General features: G+C 37.0%; 1 protein-coding gene across 23 annotated transcripts in view; it reads right to left on the bottom strand.

Annotated features, from left to right (window-relative positions):
• Positions 1–24,268, bottom strand: part of SLC25A21 (solute carrier family 25 member 21) — a 463,129-nt gene extending 438,861 nt beyond the window's left edge. For 22 of the 23 annotated variants that reach the window (XR_004958936.1, XR_004958935.1, XR_004958941.1 and 19 more), the window contains exons 1-6: positions 24,166–24,268; positions 20,271–20,428; positions 15,721–15,790; positions 4,587–4,760; positions 1,453–1,769; positions 198–265 (exon numbers count right to left, since the gene is read on the bottom strand). The gene's annotated coding sequence lies outside the window, so the exon portion shown is untranslated. The remainder of the gene's footprint in view (positions 1–197; positions 266–1,452; positions 1,770–4,586; positions 4,761–15,720; positions 15,791–20,270; positions 20,429–24,165) is intronic. The other variant, XR_004958954.1, reaches the window with a different exon arrangement.
• Positions 24,269–24,495: the final 227 nt, after the last annotated feature.

The raw sequence follows: 24,495 nt of genomic DNA, 5'->3' as shown, positions 1-24,495 counted from the left end.
CAAACAGGTCTAGGATGTTGATAAATTTTACACAAAGCACACTCTCTCACTTTGTCCCAACACATATATATTTTTCCACCCCTAAAATTTCTACTACCTAAACTCTACTTTTTTTTCTTTTCTTATTTCTTCTAAGTCTGCTTGTCTGACCCTGTGTGAACACAAAAATGTTGATGAAGCCAAAGTCATAAACTCACTCCCTTTGCAAGTAGATTGTTCACTGTTGAATGGCTGCAGAATAAACCACAAATCTTGGCCAAGGCTACTGTGAAAATCAAGAGATGCCAGTGGGTGAGGATACCATCCTATGCTTTAAAAACTTTCATATCTATTAAAATGTAATAACTAGGTAAATAGAAACTATTCACATACAAAGCCATTCATCATGATGTTATTTTTAATTATTGAAATGTTTAAAAAGTAAATGTTCAATAATAGGAGAATTATCTAACAAATTTTATAGCTGTGCAATGGAATTTAAATAATGGTTTGCAAAGATTTTTAAGTGACATTATAACATAATGATAATTTTAAAAAGCAGAATACAGAAATGCTTTTAATTATGTGAAATTATGCATTTAAATAAGCTTATGCAAACATCCATATATGTATAAAAAAACAAAATAATAAAAAATGCACTAAAATGTTAACAGTGGGTAATAAAATGAATTACGGGTGATTTTTATTTTCTTCTTTATTATTAATAGTATCAATTTTTTTATTTTTTGACTGTATTAAATGACTTATGTGAATTCCCTCACACTTCAGTTTCCTCATCTGTAAGATGAGGACAAATATAATATCTGTTTCACAAGTATTGTAATGTATCAAATGAGAGAACATAAAAATAGCATGGAACTGACTGACAAATCTCAGAGGGAAGGGGGAGGAGGGGGAAGAAGAGATTAACCAAAGAATTCACATGCACACACGCACTGCCCATGGACACTGACAATAGGGTGGTGAAGGCCTGGGGTGGGGTGAGAACCGAGTGGAGGAGGGCAATGGGGGAAAAAAGAGAGGGGACATTTGTAATACTTTCAACAATAAAGTTAAAAAAAAATAATTGACACATTTTAAAAGTAATGTTTAACTATTAAATTATTAGAAAACAATATGTATAACTTTATTATATGTACAAATTACAGCAGTTAGGACTGGAAATTTTACTTTGTTTAAAAGTGTTAAAGAAAATGTATTACATATGTGGTTCTTTCTTCTGGTACTTTGCCCAGTTCCCTAGGATTTCCTGCTCCTTTACCTCCCCTAGCTGTGGCACTGTTATCACTGGGAAGGCTGGAGACATATTAAGAAGGGTGACAGTTTATGGCAGGAGATAGAAAAAAGATCAAATTAGAAAAACAGAACCGCGTGACATTTTAGCCACATAATGGAGAGTAAAGCAAAACTCTGAAGCACAGGAAAACGTTAGATTTAGAATCATTCACGTACCAAATAAAGTAGATAATGAACATCTCAGTGTGCTGGACAACAAATTAGCGATGACCTTAGGCACAGGTGGCCACACCAAAAAGGTGCAAGGCAGAAGGGCTAAAAGGGAATGAGGCGTCCAATCCTGAATACAAAACAAGCCCTAGGTGTACCAGTGGGGCCAGAGGTGAGGGTCATTTTTCTCAGGGCCAAATTACCACAATACAAACTGCAGGAGACATGCCTTTCTTCATGTTTCCCATCTTAGACTGTACTTTTTAATCTCATTTTTAATTTTCAGAAAGAGGAGAGTCAATGTGGGGATAAGCCAAGGTTATCTGTTCCAAAAGAAAAAACAGATATCTTGCGTTAAAATGATGAAAGTGAGTAATCACAAGTGTAACAGAGCATAGATCATAAAGACATAAAGGTCTACCATTAAAACATAATAGAATTAATAGAATTCTATTAGTAGAATTCATAAAATTGTAGATTATTATGAAGTTACATTTCATCAAAATTTCAAAAGGCTCCAAGAAGAGAATTAGCTCGTTACTGCTGTCTTACCACACATATGTTAATAATGCTACATACTAAAACAATAATCAGACTGTGTCACCCAACTGCGTTAGTACAGACATTAGTAATTCTAGGTACAGATTTTCAAAGTACAAAATAGACAATATTCCAAGAATTGATTCAGAATTGTTCTCCAGAAATAAAACAAATGCTCTTAGCTAAATAGCTTCTACGTTTTTCTATTAGAAAAAGTAGTTACCTCCCTGGCCAGTGGTTAGAGCATTGGCTTGAACACCAAAGGGTCATGGGTTTGGTTCCCAGTCAAGGGCACATGCTTAGGTTGCAGATTCAATCCGTGGCCCCCAGATGGGGCGTGTGCAGGAGGCAACCAATCGATAGGTCACTTTCACATTGATGTTTCTCTCTCTCTTTCTCTCCTCCACACACTCTCTCTAAAAATCCATGGAAAAAAAATATCTTCAGGTGAGGATTAACAAACAAATAAATAAATAATAAAGTAGTTACCAAGGTCAATGTTCTTGTTTTTATTTATCAAATACATACAGTGCCTACTAAGTGCTAGACACTACTGTTTCAAGAATTTTACTCATTCAATTCATATGACATTCCCGTAATATAAGTATTATTATTATTATTATTATCATCATCATCATCATCATCCCTATTTCACTGAGAAAGAAACTGAAGCAGAGAGGAGTTAAGGTGCTTGAGGTGTGCCCAAAAACTCACAGCTAATACGTGAAGTTTCCAGGTTTGAAACCTAGCTATTCCTCTCCTATAAACATTAAATGTATTTGCATATATTTGCATATACAACACAGGTGAGGTCCAAGAACCATAGAGAAATAGAAATATGTGAGAATCAGTTATGGATTCAGTAAAGTGACAACAGGTCTTAGTTTCACTAGGACAGTCTAACTTGATACATATTGTCCCATTATTTACAGTGGCCTTTGTCACTCTCAAAAAAGTACAGAGTCAACCTGTTAGAAAGGCTCTATTCCACTGTCACGGGGGAGCCTCTTAAGCTTTGTTTATCCATAATTTTTCTAGATGTAAATAGGAAATGCTAATGTTTGCTCTCTCTCTGCTTCTCAAGATGATATCACTGTCATATGATGAAGAAGAACATAAATAGAAGATATTTCAAAGTGTTACAAATGTCAGATAGCTGTATTGGAAACTTCTATAACTGCTGAACTCCCATCATGTGCAGTGTATGAAGGAAGATGCTTTAAATTTATTAACAGACTCATTGCCCATGAGTACAGAATGCCCTTTTTAGTCTTACAAAACAAACATGTGACAGAAACCTTGGTGTCGGGGTAGACTACGAACAAACAGATCATTAAGTCACTCTTAACCATTATTACTGAACCAGAAACTATGTCAAGAAACTTGAAAAGAAAGCTTTGCTCATTTCATTATATAACATCTACTCTATCGTTTACTCATTATTTCCATATAAGCAATAAAAATGAGCAGAATTAAACAATAAACTTATTTAAAATAAGTTTAAAAGGCTAGCACTAAGTAATTCATCAGAAAGGAAAACTATAGATTCATTTTACAACAGAAAAAGGATATTGAGAACTTGCTGCTATAGCAGTAAGTCAAAATTCAGAAAATCACCTACATAGAGGAATTAAAAGGTGTGAGCTCTATCATGGTGTGTGTGTGTGTGTGTGTGTGTGTGTGTGTGTGTGTATCTTTATGTTCTCACTTCTTGTTATAAAAATTCACAATAATAGGAGGGAGAACATCTAAAATGGATAAAGGTATTACATTCTCAGTGTTCAAATTTTGTCCCTATCTCCATCCATTCACTTCCCACACCCTAATTTCTGACACAGTGACCATTTCATCATAGTCTATCACTTCTTTTTCCTTTTTAATTTATCGTCTCAGTAAATGTAGTCATCTCCTTGAATGAAAATAAGAGAAGAAATCTAAATATATTTATTTTGTTTCTTATTTTATTAAATTTTTCCCATTTTGCAAAAGCAGAGTTTGGGTCACAGTTTCCTCACCTATCATTGAGAAGTTTCAATCACTTGATCCCCATGAAATTAACAGCTTTGTAGATCACAATACATCGTGTGAAAAGGGGACCTTAATAAATACTTCAGACAGAGACACAGATAAAAATATGATGGTATGAATTATTCTATCTTGCTTTGGGGGGAAATTACCATAACAACTAACTCTACTTCAGTTAAGCATTAAATCTCTGCTCAAAAAGAAAAATAACCAAAGAAGAAAGGGAGAAAAGGAGGGAGGGAGGGAGTAAACCTTTTGGTATATAAAACATGAGTGTCAGATTTAGGACATTCCCTAATTTCTTGTTCAGTGAAATTTGATCTGTTAGTCATCAGAATGTGAAACACAAAGCCAAGATACATAAAGGCAATTTTGGCTTTAAAAAAATATTTTTATCTTTATCTGTCATAAAGAGTGGTTGTGAGGGTGGGAGTGGGGAGGAGGGAGTCAATGGGGGAAAAAGGAAAGGACATATGTAATACTTTCAACAATTAAACAAAAATAGTGGTTGTGAAGTAAATGATGTCCTACAGTCAGGACCCCCCTGTGCTGGCCTTAGCTGTACTTCTGATTACCTGTTCAAGAGCAGGCAAGCCACTTGGTTTTTATAGGCCTGGGTTTTGTCTTGGTTTCTGAGACATCTCTCAGAACGGGAAATATGGTAGGGATTATACCTTCAGTCCACAACTTTTCACATTGCAAAACTGCCATGTAGTTGACTAATTCTTTTTTTGTTGATAATCTGGGGTCTTTATGAAAGAAAATAAAAACAGAAACTTAATAAGTAATAGTTTGCCAGTTAGATTTCTCACAGAGATGTGATAATTATTAACATTTCATGTCTAAAACCAAAATAGCGTGACTCCATATATGAACACAAATGATTACAGTATTTTTTTAAATACTTTGAGTATTTTTTACAACTTCATAGTATTCCAAGAACCAAAGCCTCTGACTTTAAGTTGACCTGTGCTTTCCATGAAGAACATTTTGATACTTGTGAAAAAAACTGTATAACTGCTGTAAAACAATAGTTTGTGAAAACTAGTGTAGACTTTCTAACCATGCTCTAGGGATCCAACAGCTCATTTCCTGCAAACTACTATTACCTATGTTTCATGTTAAGAGGTTACATTGGTTTGCAAAGGCATTAGTTAGCTGGAAAGCTAGTCCCGAAAGACATTAAATGCAAGACATTATTAAATGCAAAATATGATACTAAATAGCAGGAGGAAGGCAACTTTCACATTTACCAAAATTATCTAATAGGTTTACAGAGAACAGGTGATTATCATCGTATTCTGGGGTATTAAGCACATCCTCTTGAAACAGGCTCTTCTAAACATGAATGAATCTTCATCTTTTATTTCTAAGAACCCAAAACATAACAGGTAGAGACACAAGTTCTGATAAAGACAAGGAAGGCACCACCTGGTTGGGTTGAAAAGCCGAGGAGAGAGGGTGATGGGGTCACTCCTAACCCATTCTCTCCAACCCAGCACCTGTGCCTTCTTAGCCAGGGTCAGCTCACAACAACCTCCCCAGCACTGTGACTCAGTTATAAAAAGGAACCCCCGTATTGTGCTCAATCATTGTCAGTTAAATCTATGGCAATGAAAATATTTCACTCCCAAACAACTGTTTATTGGTCATTGATAATATTCACAATGGGGCAATAGCCTGTTTGAAGCAACACTGATTATACGTGTTACTTGATTTAAAAATAACAGTCTGGCCCTGGCCGGTTTGGCTCAGCGGTTAAAGCATCGGCCTGCGGTCCTGAGAGACCTGGGTTCGGTTCCCGCTAAGGGCGCGTACCTCGGTTGCAGTTTCTCCCCGGCCATGGTTGGTTGTGCGGGTGGCAGCCACTCGATATGTTCCTTTCACATCGATGTTTCTCTCTCTCTCTCTGTTCCTCTCTCTCCCCCCCCCCCCCTCTACCTGAACAAAAAAAAATGGAAAAATGTCCTCGGGTGAGGATAAAAAAATAAAATTAAAAAAATAAAATAAAATAAAATAACAGTCTGAAGAACAGGGTAGTCCCAGAGAGGTGGAAGTAGGGTACAGACTAACAATCCCCAGAAGAGGGAGTGGGGGGAGAGATAAACCACAGAATTTACATGCATGTATGCATAACCAATGGACATGAACAACAAAGCTGGGGACAGGGCGGGGAGGGAGGAGGAGGAGGGTGTCAATGGGGGAAAAAGGAGAAACATCTGTAACATAAATAAATAAATAAATTTATTAATTAAAAAATAAAAATAAAAAAATTTTTCTTTATTAATTTTATAGCGAGAGGGAAGAGAGATAGAAATTCATAAGAGAGAACATCAACTGGTCACCTCCTGCATGCCCCCCACTGGGGATCAGGCCCATAACCTGGGCATGTGCCCTGACCAGGAATCGAACCAGCGACCTCTTGGTGCATGGGTCGAGGCTCAACCACTGGGCCACACTAGCCAGGCCATGTTACTTGATTTTTAAGAGACCATTGGAAGAGTCTGATTTCCTATTTTATGCCAAACCTCACTATATAATTTTTTTAAAAAATGACGTGTCAATGATCCGAGGATGCTTTGGAGCCAGCGCAAGCACAGCGTAGTGGGAAGATCTCCAGCCCAGGAGGGAGTAGATATAAATTCCAGACCTGGCTTTGCCATTGAAATCTTTAAAATATTACTTCTCTCTAAGCCTCAGTGTTTCGATTCATAAATTAAGGAAGTTGAGCACAATGAAAAGTTTCTAAGCTTTTGTTAAAATAAGAACCCTTTTATTCACCCAGCTGGTGTGGCTCAGTGGATTAAGTGTCACCCCATGGACTGAGAGGTTCTGGTTTGATTCCTGGTCAGGGGACATGCCCAGGTTGCTGGCTTGATCCCCAGTGGAGGGCATGCAGGAGGCAGCCAATCAATGTTCTCTCTCACATTGATGTTTCTATCTCTCTCTCCCTTGCTCTATCTCTAAAATATTAATAAAAACATATTTTTTTAAAAAGAACACCTTTTTTCAACAAAATTTACTAATGAACCCAACCTATTAAAATGATAAAAATGAACCTACTCTGGCTGAAAAGAGCACAGGAAACCCAATCACCTCCCTGCCTACCCCCCAATCCAGACTGCAAACCGCTAAGCTTTAGGATCTCTAAGGTTCCTTCTGATATTCCATGTGGATGAAAAAGAAAATAAAGCAGATGTTAGCTTTTATTTTTATTTTTTCAGTAGAATTTATTTTTCTTTTCTTATTGTTGAAAATATTAAAGATGTCCCCAGGCTCTGAAAAAGAGTTTAAGATAACGAGAGAGGGAAGGGCCCTCAACAGTATGGTTCAGTAGTTAAGAGCATTGACCTGTGCACCAAAGGGTCACAGGTTCAATTCCTGGTCAAGGGCATGTACCTGTGTTGCAGGTTCAATCCTGGGCCCTGGTCAGGGCTTGAGCAGGAGGCAACCAACCAATGTGTCTCTCTCATATCAATGTGTTTTTGTTTTTGTTTTTCTCTCTCTCCCCCCTCCATCCCTCCCACCCTCTGCCCTTTCACTCTATATAAATCAATGGAAAAAATATCCTCCGGTGAGGATTAACCCCTCCCCCCAAAAAGAGAGAGAGAGAGAGAGATAGGGGAGGAATTGATGGACATTTCTCAGTGGTTCTAGATTCTGGCTATTGGGGCCTTGTTTTAGAGAACCCCTTTTCTTTTGCTATCACTCACTTCTTGTTGAAAAGCCAAATAATAGTCAATTAGAAAGAACAATTTTATTGTAATGGATGTCATATTCTTACCTGTACCAGTTCACTCATCTCAGAAAACCAAATTATGTTTTAAGGTATAGGTTTGCTCTTGTATATAATAAGTCTATTTCAAACATCTCTTATAGAAACAACTAATTATAGTCTTAGTCAAAGATGAAATCCAAACTAAAACAAAATTAAGTCTGTTATTGAGAGGAAGTTCAGGCCAATACTAAGCTGAATTTGCAGATAGCAAATTCCTATATTTGGCATTCAGGGATAATTTTTCTAATGGAAAACTAGTATGTTTGATAAGTTTAAAGTTTGAAACAAACTTGAGGACAAACAGTGAGATAAAATATAAATTAGTTTCATTTATTCATTTAACAAATATTATTTGAGTGCCAACAATGAGCTGGGCAATATTCTAGATTTTGGAAGTATAGCTTTAAACAAAACAGACAAAAATCCCTGCCTTCATAAGCTTATATACATTCTCATTTCATTTCTTTTACTGTCTTTCTTTCTTCCTCTTTCTTTCTCTCTTTTCCTTCCTTTTTCTTTTTCTATCTCCTTCCTCTCTCTCTCTCTGTCTCTGTCTCTCTGTTTCTGTCTCTCTGTATATCTCTCCCTCCCTCCCTCCCTCCCTCCCTCCCTCCTTCCCTATTCCTCTTTTTTATCTCTCCTTTGCTCCCTTCCCTATATTCACCTTTTCCAAAAAGAATTAAAGGTGATGAAGGCAATATATTCCATGAAATAAAAAAGTTAACCTAAAGTTTGCAAGCTCAGAGAAATACTACAGACTCCTTTGTAAGGAACAGGCCACTGGTGAACACTAGCTATTTAGGTTAAATATTAGCACTCTCGTTACTATAGTACAGAATAAGGGAGTGAAAGCAATAGGCAAAGAAAAGTAAGAATAAAAGGGGGTGGGGAAGAAAAGGGGAGAGAAAATAAAGAAAATCAGAAATTTGAATTAGAGAAGGTCACAACTGTCAGAGACAGCTTTGGAGAGACCAGTAATTATCCTCCAATATTCATTTTCCTCTTCCTTCCTTCCTTCTGGTAATAGAACAAACCCACCATTACTGCTTACTTTTAGCTGGATACATAATTGCCTATCCCCAACTATAAGTCCCAGAGTTCTTTAGAGCCTGGCCATATGACTAAGTTCCAGCCAATGGGATGTGACAGGAAGTGATCTAAACAATTTCATGTCACATCTTTATTAAGTCGTTTTCTCTCCCTATTTATGACCCCACCACCAATTCAGGCTGGGACAAGGACACACTAGTAGTAATGCACCTTTTACTGTGCATATGGGGATCACATACTAGGGAAACTGGGAAAAATTAAAATAACCTACATCCCTTGATACGGAACAGAAACTCCTGTATGCCTTCTTTCTTTTTTGAGTCACTGTATTTTAGAGTTTCTTTGTTATGGCAGCTTAGATTATACTCTAATTAACATAAGTTCCTTCTGCTTTATAATTAGAAATAAATGGAAACAAAAATATAGGGATGTAAAGAGACAATACCCAATAAGTGCCTCTGCCTTGATGCTATTAGGGCTAAATCCCCAGGGAGTCTTACCTCTAGCTCAGTTGTCAGAGTGTCAAGTCACACTAAGAAAGCTTCATAAAGTGATTCTGGGGGTTTCCACACTCACCTGAAATAGGTCAGATTTCAACAGGCCAAAGAGATTTCAACAGGAGGCTGAAATCATTCACCATACTGATATGTTAGCTATGGCCATCTACTAGTTTCTATTACATGGAGTTTAAAAAGACACATTTTTTTCCCCTATAACAAAAACATCTCTACCTTGCTATTTTGTTTAAAAGAATGGATTTGGATTTGGTGTGGAATTGATTAACTATTTCTATGATCTTTTTAAATTTAAATCCTCACCCGAGGACATTTTTGCATTCATCTTCAGATAGAGCGGGGGGGGGGGGGGGGGGGGACAAAGAGAGAGAAAGAAACATCGATGTGAGAGAGACACATCGACCGGCTGCTACCCACACAACCCCAACCAGGACTGGGGACAAACTGCAATGGAGGTACGTGCCCTTAGTGGCAACCGAACCCGGGATGCTCTGGTCCATGGGCCGACACTCTAACTGGCTGAGCCAAACTAGCCAGGGCTGATCTTTCTTTTTTTAATCTTCACCCAAGGACATGCTGAGAGAGAGAGAGAGAGAGAAATATAGTCTTTGGTGCGCACTCCAACCAGAAATGGAACCCACAACCTAGGTACGTGCCCTGATCGGTAATCCAACTAACTGGTAACCTTTCAGTGCACAGGACGATGCTCCAACCAATTGAGCTATTCCGGTCAGGTTAGCCTTTTTACTCTTTAATTCCATTCCTCATGCCAATAAAATAGTGATAGACTATATACAAAGATTGTATACACAAACTGGGCAAATACAAACACAGACTACAGTACATACATATAGGCACAAACCAATTATATTTTATCACTGAGATGACTTTCCTTCCTCAGAGCCTTTTCTCTAGTTATTTGCAGATAACATATAGTAATCCCTCACCACTTCACGCTTGGACTTTCGTGGCTTCACTCTATCGCGGTTTTTTCAAATGAGGAATCCTACTTTGTGGAAATTCATTGATCGCGGTAGAGTCTGGAACTGATTAACCGTGATAAACGAGGGCCAACTGTATATAATTATTAAATCATATGCTTTGAATTAATAATGCTAAACTTCTCTCTTATATTCATTGTATTTTATACCAGCTTGAATATTTGCTACTATAGTGAATGCTATATATGAGTCCAACATGAAAATATATTTATATATTTTAATAATCCAGGTAATTAAGCATCAAAAGTGGTAGAGGAAAAAAAAACGTTAAACATCATGATGAAATAAAAATGTTTAGAATGTCTCGACATTCCATTTTTATTGAGACTTTTGTTTGCTTTTCCTCCTACGTACCATAATAAAACAGTTACAATCAATGTGTGATGACAAATAGTCTCAGGGTTGGGTTTGCATTCTTCTAAATATATTGGTATTTGTAAGCTGGAAAAGATAGATGTAATCAACCACCCTCAAACAAAAGTAGGAAGACTATTCTGGCAAAATGTTCAAACCACATTAAGCCCTAATTTGAAATGATGTTTGAAAGAAAGCAATGCAACCAGGACCAATTTATTTGTATAGCAACTAAAAACTGAACTCACTAGACATATTTAAGAGATGGAAACAATTAAATGCATTTGTTTTCTAAACAGACCAAGTATATTAAAAACTTGGAAGGTAAAAACAAAACCAGTTTTACTAGACATTATTATTGGTTGCTGTGCAATACTTAAATAATTTATCTAATGGCCTTCAGAGGTTGTTCTAATAAAACATGCTATTTTTCAGAGTAAACAATCTGTTTAATTTCACATTATCAATATATTATAGAGTTTCACTCTAATTAGCATATGGAAGGAAGTAGCTCTGAGGAAGTGTGGAACAATTTAAATAAAATGTCATTTTATTGGGAAGGGGGGCATTATTTGTTTTTCAGAGAAGACACATTTTGATGCTCTCTCCTTTGTATTGAAATCAAGTTTCTATGGTATTCTGGTAAAAATTATGTGATTTCTTTTGGGTACATAGCTAGACATCAAAGGCACTTCAGCTGAAGATAACAATTGTTTAGGCTCCAAAAGGATTGAAATAATGACATTTTTTATCCAGAATAATATCCTGCCCCAAATGTGGGATGGCCAGAGACCAGCATATCATCAAGTCTTTGGCTAATATGTATACCCTGACCACTCAATCAAGGAGAGTTTCTGTAAGACCAAGTGTCCTAGACTCTTTGACGCCTTCTCCCTAGGCCAAGCCTGGCTAAGAGAGGTGGCTCTTTACACACCATAATGAAGCACAGGTCCCAGAGGGCAGCACTGCCAAGGCCCCAATGAAGTTGGCCAATAATTGATGCTACAGAGCATTGAAAACAGGATGGGGCCCTTCTCAATTCTCCTCCACATCACTTGTTTGTAGAAGAGTCTGATGAACATATGAATGAATAACTATCAAGAGAAAATTTTTTTTCCATAAAGATCACACATCAGTAGCAAACATACCTAAGGCCTTCCCTTGCATGGATGACACAGGAAAGACTGGTAGGGAGAAAACTTGCTGATTTTTTAATCTTATTATTGCATAACTCCCTAGTACTCAAAGGCTCTTCTCAGGGCTTATTTACTTTATGTAGAAACACTAACAATTCAAGTACACAGCATTTTTCTAACACTAGTTGCTCCTCCTAGAAATTCATCTAGGATTAGGAGACTATATTTAACTTTGACATCATGCCTGTTCAAGCTGCTGAGAAAAGAGTTAAGGAAATTCTGCTGATAACTGCACTCAGCCTCAAGATATTTAAGAGGTTAAAAGACTGGTGAGACAACTAAAGCATGATTGAAACACCATGTCTAACAGATTGCTTCACTCTATACCAGTGTAAGATTTCATATCTAGCAAGTCTAAAGCACATTCTAATTGGGCTAAAAACCAATGAATGCTTCAGATACTATAACTGTAATCATACAGCATTTCAACTAAAATATTTGAAGATTTCAAGTGTTTCTTCTACTGAACATGTACACTAAGAATTAAAATATAAAAATACATGTAATTAAAATACATTTACACTTATTTATGTAAAATTGAACTTGTCCAGAACAACTCTGTAACACACAGAATAAAAAAGTTGAAAAACATTTTGAAAAGATGAGTCCTTTTAAAAACAGTTGAAATTATTGAGCAGAGATAGTCATAAAACTTACATCAGTCAGCAAACACTGAGTGACCATATGTTATAGGTAAGACATTGTGTTTCAAGTATCACAGCACACAACGTACAACCTCTCACTTCTACCCATCTCAAGGATGCACTTGGCACAGACCTATGTCCTAGCTAGAGTAGCTAATCTTTAAGTAGCCTACTATTAATTAGAGTTTTGAGAGTAGTAAGAGCTATCTTACCATGCCTATACATTTGTCTCGTGTGCATCTCACAACACACAAGATACACTGGTATTAAGGCATAAGTTACATTCTCTAACTTCAGGATTACATTTTTTAGGTCCTCAGACACACTATTGGAAGCCCTTCCTAGGCAGACCTTTCCAAACTAACCAGAACATATCCTTTTAATAAAAAATAATAGCTATGTTCTCATTTTCAAAGTTTGCGATTAAAACCTACAGTGAAAGAATCCAGCTGAGAAGAAATTTCCTTTTGGTTCAAAAACAAAAAATAATAATGTCATTAAATTTATCGGAACAATATGAAATGAAGATGTTGTTGTTGGGTCCTTCACTTATAATGGAAACCAAATAGGCTTGCTGGCTTAGTTAAATCCATAAATTATTCGTCATGTAACATTTCAACAATCATTTTAAACATATAAAAATTAAGGTACAAAAGCAAATCCCACACTCAATGATAATCAAACTAAACAATTACACATCTTTTTGCATGTGATTTCAAAGAAAACCACATAATCTCACATATTGCTTTTACATATTTTAAGCATGGCAGGATAGTGTTTCAAAACATAACGTGTAGTATTGGGTCCCATTCCAACTGCCGTTTCATTCTTTGACATGGCAGCTTAGTTTGCTAATCTTGGCTTATACTTTTAAAAACAACTTACTACAACTATACGTGATAGCATTTTATCCTTCTCACAGTTTACAACCTAAAAAGTGCACTGGTAAATTGCTTTTGTTACTGACAAAGGGTACTGTTAGTTATTTTATTTTTCAACGTGGAGCTGAAAGGTACATGAATCATCCTTTTGAAACTTGGAACGCAGGCAAAACAGTGGATGTGAATGGAGGCTAAGTAAATAATTCCTCTCATCATCTAAACTTTTTTTCACGGCATTAGCCCTGGAAAAAGTCACTTTCTTAGCAGTAGCCTAATGCTCTAAAAAAAAGAAATGGTGAAAAATTTATTCCCAGAGAGAAGTTTATTTACCATAAGATGTGGCTCAGTGAAGTGTTTTGTGTTCTGGAAATGTAAAGTTAATTCTTCCTGTCAAAGCCTTAGGAGAACAGGCACATCGTAAACATAGTTTTGCATTTTAGAGCTGGCTGTCGTTTTGTTTTAGAAGGGGGTTGTTTCTATGTGTTCCATAAATGGGCATTCTTGGATGTGCAGAAATGAGAACAAGTAATGTAATAGTATCTTTGTATGACAGATCTAATATAACATATATTAGAGCACTCTTTCATTCTCCATATGGAATTACAAAGGGGAGTGAGGGTAGAAAATGAAATCCCAAGAGATGAAATTGAATTTAGCTAAAGTGATGCTTCTTTATGAAGAATATTAAACTCCTTCAAAGCGTTAAGTCAGAGCCGAGGCTCAATACTGCCATCTCCTCCTTAGAATGCTGAAATACAAGAGAAAATCTCAGGATAAAAATACAGAATAACAATGCAAAAAGAAGTGGCTACTGGACCCATAAAATTCACCAAACACATAATTTTTGTTTGTCAATTTTGAAGGAAGGTCCAATCACTACGATAGTATATATGCTCTATTAAATTAACAAATATTTTAAACTACAAAATGATTAATATTTTTTGTGGATTTTCCCCTCCCCAACAAAGGGGAAATATAGAGCTAGCTTATTCATTTTCTTATTGATAAGAGTCCAACTTATTTTTCTTATTTGGAATATATTTAAGGGTTGAGACAACTACTAAGGCAGTCAAAATCAGCCTCGAATTCAGGCGGAGTAATTCACTGAACTACATTTTACGGCTCTTCATTCTCTGACTCTAACGGTTTCCTTACCTAGTAATTGATACCCGAAGATCCACCATTGCTATACTTTTTTTTTAAACTTAAAGCTTTAAGTTCTATTAAAATGCAAATAGCAGTAAATGTGCAATGTGTTATCAACTACATAGATCTCACTTTAGGTTGACAGTAAGTTCCTGGACAGTGACAGCTGATACCTCTTCTCCCAGAATAATTATTCAAAACTCCACTTTCTCAATCTTGGTCAATGATATGATTACCCTAGTGGGAGGCCCTTCTTGAGGGTATGATTTAGCAGAAGAGAGGAGACCATGGTGGCAAACAGGAGGCCACCACCAAACTGAGTGGGTTGAGAGAAGTGGGATGGGAATGTTAAGGGGAAGAGTGCCTCTCGGGGAATTAGTTCAGGGTTATATTTATGGGATTAAGGGGCAAAACCCTTGTAGCATGAAATGCAACACGATCTTAATTGACTATAGTAAGAACTGTGTGTAGCTAATACAGATGTTGAAGCACTGACTTGTCGAGCAATTTATCTTTTTCCAAAGAACAAATATGCTAGTTTGGGATCCCTCATTTCCAAATTGAATCCATTACTACTGTAGGCATTTTTTTTTTTTTATCCTCACCCGAGGACATTTTTTCATTTTTGGTTCAGATAGAGTGGGAGGGAGAGAGAGAGAGAGAAACATCGATGTGAAAGGGACACATCGAGTGGTTGCCACCTGCGCGACCCAACCAGGACCGGGGACAAACTGCAACCGAGATACACGCCCTTAGCGGGAACCAAACCCGGGTCTCTCTGGACCGCAGGCTGACGCTCTAACCACTGAGCAAAACCAGCCAGGGCCATTTTTCAGATCCAAAGCAAAGAGAAATGAATTGATTCCAAATCAGCCTGAGAGTCAGGCTCGGGGGACACTGTTCCACGTTTGCACTCTCACTGTGTTTAGCAAAACACCTTTTCTCCCTCTGGTATAGTGACATCTATGAGAGAAGCCTAGAAGGGACCAGGACAGTTACCTTCCTGCCAGCTGTTGGACAGGTTACTACTCATTGACAGAAGAGTCCTGTTGACCTGACTAATACACAAAAGCCCACATCCTTAGAGGTGGAGTTTAAATGCAAAAGGGCTGCTGACCCAATGGGAGACAGAGGGTGTACTCACTTTTACAGGGTAGTCATAAGGGACCGATGCTCTAACGACATAAGTGGTAGAAGGAGATTCAATGTTCAGACTTTAGAAATAGGAAATAAGATAGGAACATTTCTATGAATCAAACAAATGAAGAACACACTTAACATTAGCTACAAAAATTAGAATAAAATTTAACCACAAAAATATAATAATATGATAATGTTTTTATACCTTCCAAATTCAGTTATTCAATACTTAAGTAAGTTTTTTTTTTTTTTTTAAGTAACTCAACTATGAAATAAATCAACTTAAGACAAGTTTCCCCTTCCTTTAATATCTAGGAATTTTTATATAAAAGTTACTGGAGCAAATTATCTCCTCACCTACCACTTCCAAGTTTAATCTGTCTTTTAAACATTTGGGCTTCAGACCTTTTAATGAGAAGCATATATTTTACACGCATTTAATGTCATTTGAACAAATCTGTCTTGGAAACGTATCATGAAATGTATTACAAAAAGTAAAAATGATAAATGTTTTTAAATGACCAAAGGGGAAATATTTAGCAACACTGCCTTTAGCTCTCTGAGAAAGCAGTGCCTATTTTAAGTCTCGGATTTCATCCAGAGTTAGAAACAAAGACCACCAAGCACACAGGTGAGGCCACTGATGCAGCAGAAGGAGCACCAGGTCCCTTGGTCCCCTGAAGAAAAAGACTACAATGTCTGCCATTCCTCAAGTTTCATCACCAGGTATGTTGGCTCAATTGTGGGGGGAAAACAGTCAAGGGGAAACATGTAGACTAGGCCGAGCATGTCTATTACCTTCTTCTTCGTGTTCATGAGTGGCAGCCTTAACACTGGCAGGCCCAACAATAATAATAAGAGAATACAATACAGACGTTTCTCCAACTACAAATCAGTAGAAAAAATATATATATGCTGCATCTTGAAGAGTAAAAATATCCACACTGGTATAAGCACTGCCAGCCTCATCCTTCTATTATTTCCTCTCTTAAGGGGAAAACTGAAAGAGCTATGTGGGTGTTACAGAACTGAGGTCACTCGCTAAATGAGGATGGGACAGTCTGAAACTAATAAAAGAGCCAAATAAACATTTCTTTGCGAAATATATTATGGGCAAGGCCTTTTAATCTTAGTGACTTCAGGAAATGCCCAAAGGGCATACTGACGGTGACCATGCACCCTTTAATAGTGACTTCAGACTTTCTCAGAACTCTAGACCACTTGTGCTGGGCAAAAAGTTTAAGGACCACATTTGCTCCTAGATACAGCTCATGAAAATTACTGAAAAGAGTAGCCCTAATTTACATGATACTCTACGGGAGTGATCGTGTCTTCGGTTCTTTGGTCCTTCCTTTTGGCTGATTACATGATGGGGCATGATATTTACCCAGCGGTCAGTTGTATCAACATGAGCTCAATTAATTTAAAACTCCTAATCTCACTGACCTACTGGGTGGGAATAAAATTGCCTGTAAATGCAAATAGTAGAGGAAACTGTAAAAAGAGCAAGAGAGGCACATAATTTACAATATGTGGATGCCAGCATGTAATCCATTCTAAGGAAAAAAGTACTGACTTCATGACATACCAGGAGTGAGGAATTCACACTGTAGAAACTGACCCCCTTCCTTAAACCCCATCTCGTCTCGTGGTCCAATCTCTCTAACAAGAACCAGCTCAAAAAGTCATGTTCTTCATTAAGTGTCCCCAAATGCCCAGAGACAGGAGTAAACTCTTCAGATTTCTACTGACAACAGTTTCTCTTTCTATCCCCTTCATCATTTTTTTTTTAATCCTCACCCGAGGACATTTTCTTTTTTTTGATATTTTGTTCAGATAGAGTGGGAGGGAGAGAGAAAGAGAAAAACATCGACGTGAAAGGGACACATCGAGTGGTTGCCATCCACACAACCCAACCAGGGCCGGGGACAAACTGCAACCGAGGTACATGCCCTTAGTGGGAACCGAACCCGGGTCTCTCGGGACTGCAGGCTGATGCTCTAACCGCTGAGCCAAACCAGCCAGGGCCCCCTCATCATTCTTTATCTTACATTTTTCTTTCCTTTCCCCCCTAGTTTTATTGAGCTATACTTGACATGCAGCACTGTATTGGTCAAGGGGTATAGCATAATGATTTGGTATATGTATAGACTGTGAAATGACAACCACAACTAGTTAACATTCATCACCCCACATAGTTACAGTATTTTTTATTCTTGTGGTGAGAATTTTTTTCTTATATGAGAAAATTTTTCTTTTTTTAAGGAACTTAACTATTTTGATTATCTCCAGAACAACTAGGATGATGCCTTGACCTCTATGTCCTTCCTGATACTTCTGAGAATGTCTTTTGTGATAAGGAATAATTCCTTTTTTTTCTTGTTGAATTCCTCTAATTGTTTATAAGCCCTTCCTTGTGTTAAACCACTTTGTAACTCTTACCCATAGGTTCTAATTATGCATTGCAGATTTATGCAGAAGTCAAAACTAACTTTCACGGTATAATTCTTCATTATGTTTTACTTTCCAGACTAAACAACTCCCCATAAAAAAAAAGCTTCTACCCTGGTCAGGTGGCTCAGTTGGTTGGAGTGTCCTCCCATACATCGAAAAGTTGAGGGTTCAATTCCTGGTCAGGCACATACTTTGGCTGTGGGTTTGCTGCCCCGTTAGGGCGCATATGGGAGGCAACTGATCGATGTTTCTCTCTCTCTCTAAAGTCAATAAAAACATATCTTCAGCTGAGGATAAAAATAAGTAAAAAAAAATTGCTTCTAAGACTCTTTATCATCTTTGTTACCCATTTAAATGTATCTTCCATTTCATCAATATCCTTAAAATCTTCCCATCAGAAATGGGAAAGAAAGATTTATAAGAGAGAAATAATATGAGGACAATAACAAATATATGAAACAAAATACTACAGAGCATAGTGGGGGGAAAACTTACCTGGCTTAAGAAGTCATTCATTAGTAATCAGTGAAATAACTGAATAGACTAAACCAGCATCAGAGAGTCCTATGGCACCCCCTCAAACACCTACCTGTGGGTCAGTGTTTTCCAAGGTGTGTAGCAAATAGTAAAGAAAACTAATAACAGCAAATATGAATTGAGCATAAAGTATGTATCAGGCATTGTTCATGCACTGTTTTAAAAATTGATTTTAAAGAGAGAGAGAGGGTGGGGAGAGAAACATGGATCAGTTGCCTCCCACACAGGCCCTGACTGGGGATGGAACCCACAACCTTGGTAGGTGTTCTGCCAGGGTATCAAACCCACTACCTTTTGGCATATGGGACAATGCTTCAACCAAATGAGCCATACCGGCCAGGGCTACGCATGCACTTTTTATGTATTATGTCATTTAACCCTCATAATAATCTTTTAAGGTAAATATTGTCATTACATCAATTTACAGGTGAAGAAATTAAGCTTAAAGAAATTATTTGCTAAAAATTACAAAACAAGTAAATGGCAGAGCCGGAACTTGACCTAAGTATCTCTGGTCCCAAAGCCAAAGCTTTTAAATCTCACAATATATTGTTTATTCTTAAAAAATAGATAGGTAGGTAGGTAGACAGACAGAAAATTCAAAGGCAAATGTGGTCACATAAATTTGGAAAACTCTTAAGTTATATAAAAAACAGGTAACTGCTCAATTTCTCTGAATTGTTAAAAATGCTAGTTTACTTTGCTAATCTCCAACAGGGGGATGTAGTTTGCCATGTTTCCCAAACTTATTTAACCAGAAACACTTCTATCTAAGAGCATGTTGCAGGACTAGTGTTCCAACGAACACATTTGGAAAAGACTGCATTAGATTAAGAACAACTCCTTTTTCTGGAACATCTCTAAAAAAATGTTTTTTCAGTATATTTGTTTAATCAGTTATGAATCTAGCCAATGGTGACTGTGCAAGTAAATTTTCAGAGCTAAATTCTTACCTGTGGGAAACCAATTACCTAAATATAGTCTGGGAGTAGACAGAGCAGTGTGGCTTGACAGTAGCTCATTCTTTTCTTTATTCGTTCAAAAGAAATTAATAAACAACTACCACAAGCCAGGCTCTGTACTAAGTACAAGGCATATAAAAATGCCCATAAACCAATTGCTTCTGTCAAGGTGCTAATTGTTTTCTGGGGGATGCAGAGACACAGTGCACATCTTCCAAGGCATGATTCACAATGTACACTATGTAAGCAGAGTAGCCTCATGCAGAAGTTTTGAATGGAGACATGTGAATAAATGATATTATACAGTATAATGAGTATAACACTCGAATCATAAACAAAGTTTAAATTCCACACAAAAGAAATGTAATTCCATTTCAGTCTATCAGACAACATTTCACCCAAGAGGGTCTGCACCCTCTTTCTCCTTGCACCTATCACTAAGAGTGGTAAAAATATTTTATTAACTTTCCTGTCTGTCAATGACTGAGAATTTCTTTCCCAAAATACCATAAATGAAAATTATCACTAACCTCAAAATTGCTCAAAAAATTGCTTTTTTTTACAAAACAATTTGAATGCCTATGCATATAGGCCCATATACCTTGTGACAATTTGCTATTATATCTTCAGTATTTGAAATCCAATATCAAATAGACACTTGCTTCTTGAGAGAATAACATTGGGGTGCCCCATGAGATGTATCGGTGAATGTGTTCTCCCATTAAGTGGGTTTTTTCATGTTGTTGATGGCTTCCTTTGCTGTGAAAAAAAAATTTGAGTTTGATGTAGTTCCATTTCTCTATTTTTTCTTTTGTTTCCCTTACCCAAGGAGATATATTAGAAAAAAAATATTGCTATGAGAAATGCCCAAGATTTTACTGCCTATGTTTTCTTCCAGGATTATGGTTTCAAGTCTAACATTTAAGTCTTTAATATATTTTGAATTTATTCTTATTTATGGTCTAAGAAGATGGTCTATTGTCATTTTTTGCATGTGTTTTTCAATTTTCCCAAGATCATTTATTGAAAAGACTATCTTTACCCAATTGTATGTTTCAGCCTTGTCCAATATTGCCTATGAAGGTGTGGGTCTATTTCAGGCCTCTCTTTTCTGTTTCACTTACCTATATGTGTGTTTTTATGCCAGTATCACGCTGTTTTGATTACAATGGCCTTGCAGTATACCTTGATATCAAGTAGCATGATTCCTCCAACTTTGTTTTCCTTTCTTAAGATTGCTGTTGCTATTCAGGGTCTTCTGTGGTTTCATACAAATTTTTAGAATATTTGGTCTAGCTCTATGAAATATGCCATTGGTATATTGATAGGAATTGTGTTGAATCTATAGATTTCTTTGAGCAGTATGGACATTTTAATTATGTTGATTCTTCCTACCCATGGACACAGTATACACTTTCACTTATTTGTATCTTCTTCAATTTTTTTCTTCAGTGTCTTACAATTTTCTGGGTACAGGTCTTTTCCCACCTTGGTTAAATTTATTCCTAGGTATTTTATTCTTTCTGAAGCAATTGTTAATGGGATTGTTTTCTTATTTTCCATTTCTTATCATTTATTGTTGATCTATAAAAGTGCAACTGATTTTTAGATATTTATTTTGTATCTACTACTTTCTGATTCATTTATCAGTTCTACTAGTTTTTTGGTAGAATCTTTAGGGTTCTTTATAAACAGTATTATGTCATCTTCAAATAATGACAGTTTTACTTCTTCCTTTTCAATTTGGATGCCTTTTGTTTCTTCTTCTTGTATTTCTATTGCTAGAACTTCTAGTACTATGTTGAATAGAGTGGTGAAAGTGGACATCACTGTCTTATTCCTGAACTTAAGGGAAATGTTTGTAGTTTTTGCCCATTGAGAATGATATTGGCTGTGGGTTTGTCATATATGGCCTTTATTATTATTTTTTTCCTCACCCGAGGACATTTTTCCAATTTTTGTACAGATAGAGTGGGAGGGAGGGAGGGAGGGAGAGAGAGAGAGAGAGAGAGAGAGAGAAATACATCGACGTGAAAGGGACACATCAAGTGGCTGCCACCCGCACGACCAACCAGGGCCGGGGACAAACTGCAACCGAGGTACATGCCCTTAGCGGGAACCAAACCCGGGTCTCTCCAGACCGCAGGCCAACGCTCTAACCGCTGAGCCAAACCAGCCAGGGCATATATGACCTTTATTACTTTGAGGTAATGTTCCCTCTATTCCCACTTTACTAACAGTTTTTATCAAAAATGGGAGGTGGGTTTAATCTAATGCTCTTTCTGAATCTACTGAAATGATCATGTGATTTTTTTTCCTTTATTTTGCTTATGTGGTGTATCACACTTATTGATTTGCAGATATATTTGCATCCCCTGAAAAATCTAACTGAATTACGGTGTATGCTTTTTTTAATGCATTGTTGGATCTGGTTTGCTAATATTTTGTTGAAGATTTTTGCATCTATGTTTATCACAGATATTGGTCTATAATTTTCTTTCTTTGTACTGTCTTTATCTGGTTTGGAATTAGAATAACGCTGGCCTCATAAATGAGCTTGGGAGTATTCCCTCCTTTTGAATTTTATGGAATAGTTTGAGAAGGATAGGGGCTAGCTCTTCTTTAAATGTCTGGTAAAATTCACCTGTGAAGCCATCTGGTCCAGGACTTCTGTTTGTTGGGAGTTTTTTAAATTATTATTATTACTTCTATTTTACTCAAAACAAATAAACAAAAAAACAATCAAAGAAAAAACAATCCAATTAAATGATGGGCAAAGAACCTGACCATACACTTCTCCAAAAAGGACATACAGATGACCAATAGACATATGAAAAGATGCTCAGTGTCACTAATCATCAGAGAAATGCAAATGAAAACCACAATGAGATATCACCTCACACCTGTGAGAATAGTTATCATCAATAAATCAACAAACAAGAAGTGCTAGCAAGAATGTGAAGAAAAGGGAACCCTTGTGCACTGTTAGTGGGAATGCAGACTGGTGCAGCCACTGCAGAAAGCAGTATAAAGTTACTTCAAAAAATCAAAAATGAAACTGCCTTTTGACCCAGTGATCCCACTTCTGGGGCTATATCCTAAAGAAACCCAAAACACTGATTCAAAAAAATATATGCACCCCTATATTCATTGCAGTATTATTTACAATAGCCAAGATTTGGAAGCAGCCCAAGTTCCACCAGTAGATGAGCAGATAAAAAAGCTGTAGTACATTCACACAATGGAATACTACTTGGGTGTAAAAATAGAAGAAAATCTTACCCTCTGCAACATCATGGATGGACCTGGAGAGTATTATGATAAGTGAAATAAGCCAGTCAGAGAAAGACAAGTACCATATGATTTCACTCATATGGGGAATCTAATGAATAAAATGAACTAAAGCAAAATAGAGACAGACTCAGAGAGAGCTGGCTGACAGCTGTTAAGGGGGGGTCATATGGGGGTTATGGGGGGGATAGAGAAACTGAGCAAAAAAGAATAAAAAGAGAAAAACCTCATGGATACGAACAACGGTGTGGTGATTGCTGGGGTGGGGGTGGGGGAAGGTGAAGAGAGTTTAGAGGAGATAAATGATGATGAATGGAGACTTGACTTGGGGTGGTGAACATACAGTACTCTGTGCAGATGATGTTGTGGAATTATGCACCTCAAACCTGTATAATTTTGTTAAGCAATGTCACCCCAATAAATTCAATTTAAAAATGTGCCCTATGAACCCTTAGGGTCTATAGTCACAGGAAATGGAAAATTACTTATATAATATTATGAGTGAGAAGAATGTTAAAAATATAATTGGTTGTTTTCTAAAGCATTTTAATATCTGTAAAATTTCAGCATTTGAAAAAAGAAGAGACTTCAAAATTATTGCAAAATGCCCTAAGTGACATATTGGACTAATTTAATCCGGGGTGGGGGGCGCTCAGGAGGAGGGGAAAAGGAGTCACGCTGAAATGGAGCCAAGCTTAGTGATACCGCTTTGGACTAACTGTCCTTCCAATTCCTCAACTGCAGTCATCAACAACTAAATGAAAACAAGCACATATAACTGACAAGATAAAAAGGTTCAGGTTTACAGAAAATAAAGAATGTGATTTTCCTTGTTATGGAGCAATTTTTAAAACTAAAAGAACCCCTTCCCCCAAAAATGCTTCATACCATCATGCCACCTAATGCTCTTTGTCCCACCAGACACCACTCCCTCTGACGAGGTTCTCAAAATTTACCATTTCATATGATGATGTGTTCTAGTAAACAGTGAAAACTGGAAAGAACATGATACTCAACAATAAGAGACTGATTAAATACATTGTGGAACACCTTCATTAAAATGTGGTGTTTATACTCATAATATAAAATGACAAAAATATTTTTATTTAAAAATAAACTGTATCATGAGAATCGTACAAATACAGTTATAAACACACAAACTAAAGACTAGAACAAACATCAAAATTATCGTGATTATCACTAACCGGGTGGTGCAGCTATTACCGATTTTAATTTTCTTCATTATGCTTTTCTATATATTCCAAATTCCCTAACGTAAGTTGTATTGGTCTTAAAAGAAAGAAGTCCTGGCCGGTTTGGCTCAGCGGTTAGAGCGCCGGCCTGCGGTCCGGAGAGACCCAGGTTCGGTTCCCGCTAAGGGCATGTACCTCGGTTGCAGTTTGTCCCCGGCCCTGGTTGGTCGTGCGGGTGGCAGCCACTCGATGTGTCCCTTTCACGTCGATGTTTCTCTCTCTCTCTCCCGCTCTGTCTGAACAAAAAAATGGAAAAATGTCCTCGGGTGAGGATAAAAAAAA

This window comes from Molossus molossus, unplaced genomic scaffold (assembly GCF_014108415.1).
Source record: "Molossus molossus isolate mMolMol1 unplaced genomic scaffold, mMolMol1.p scaffold_m16_p_1, whole genome shotgun sequence".
NCBI classification, from domain to species: domain Eukaryota; kingdom Metazoa; phylum Chordata; class Mammalia; order Chiroptera; family Molossidae; genus Molossus; species Molossus molossus.
This window is presented reverse-complemented; position numbering and strand designations above follow the sequence as displayed.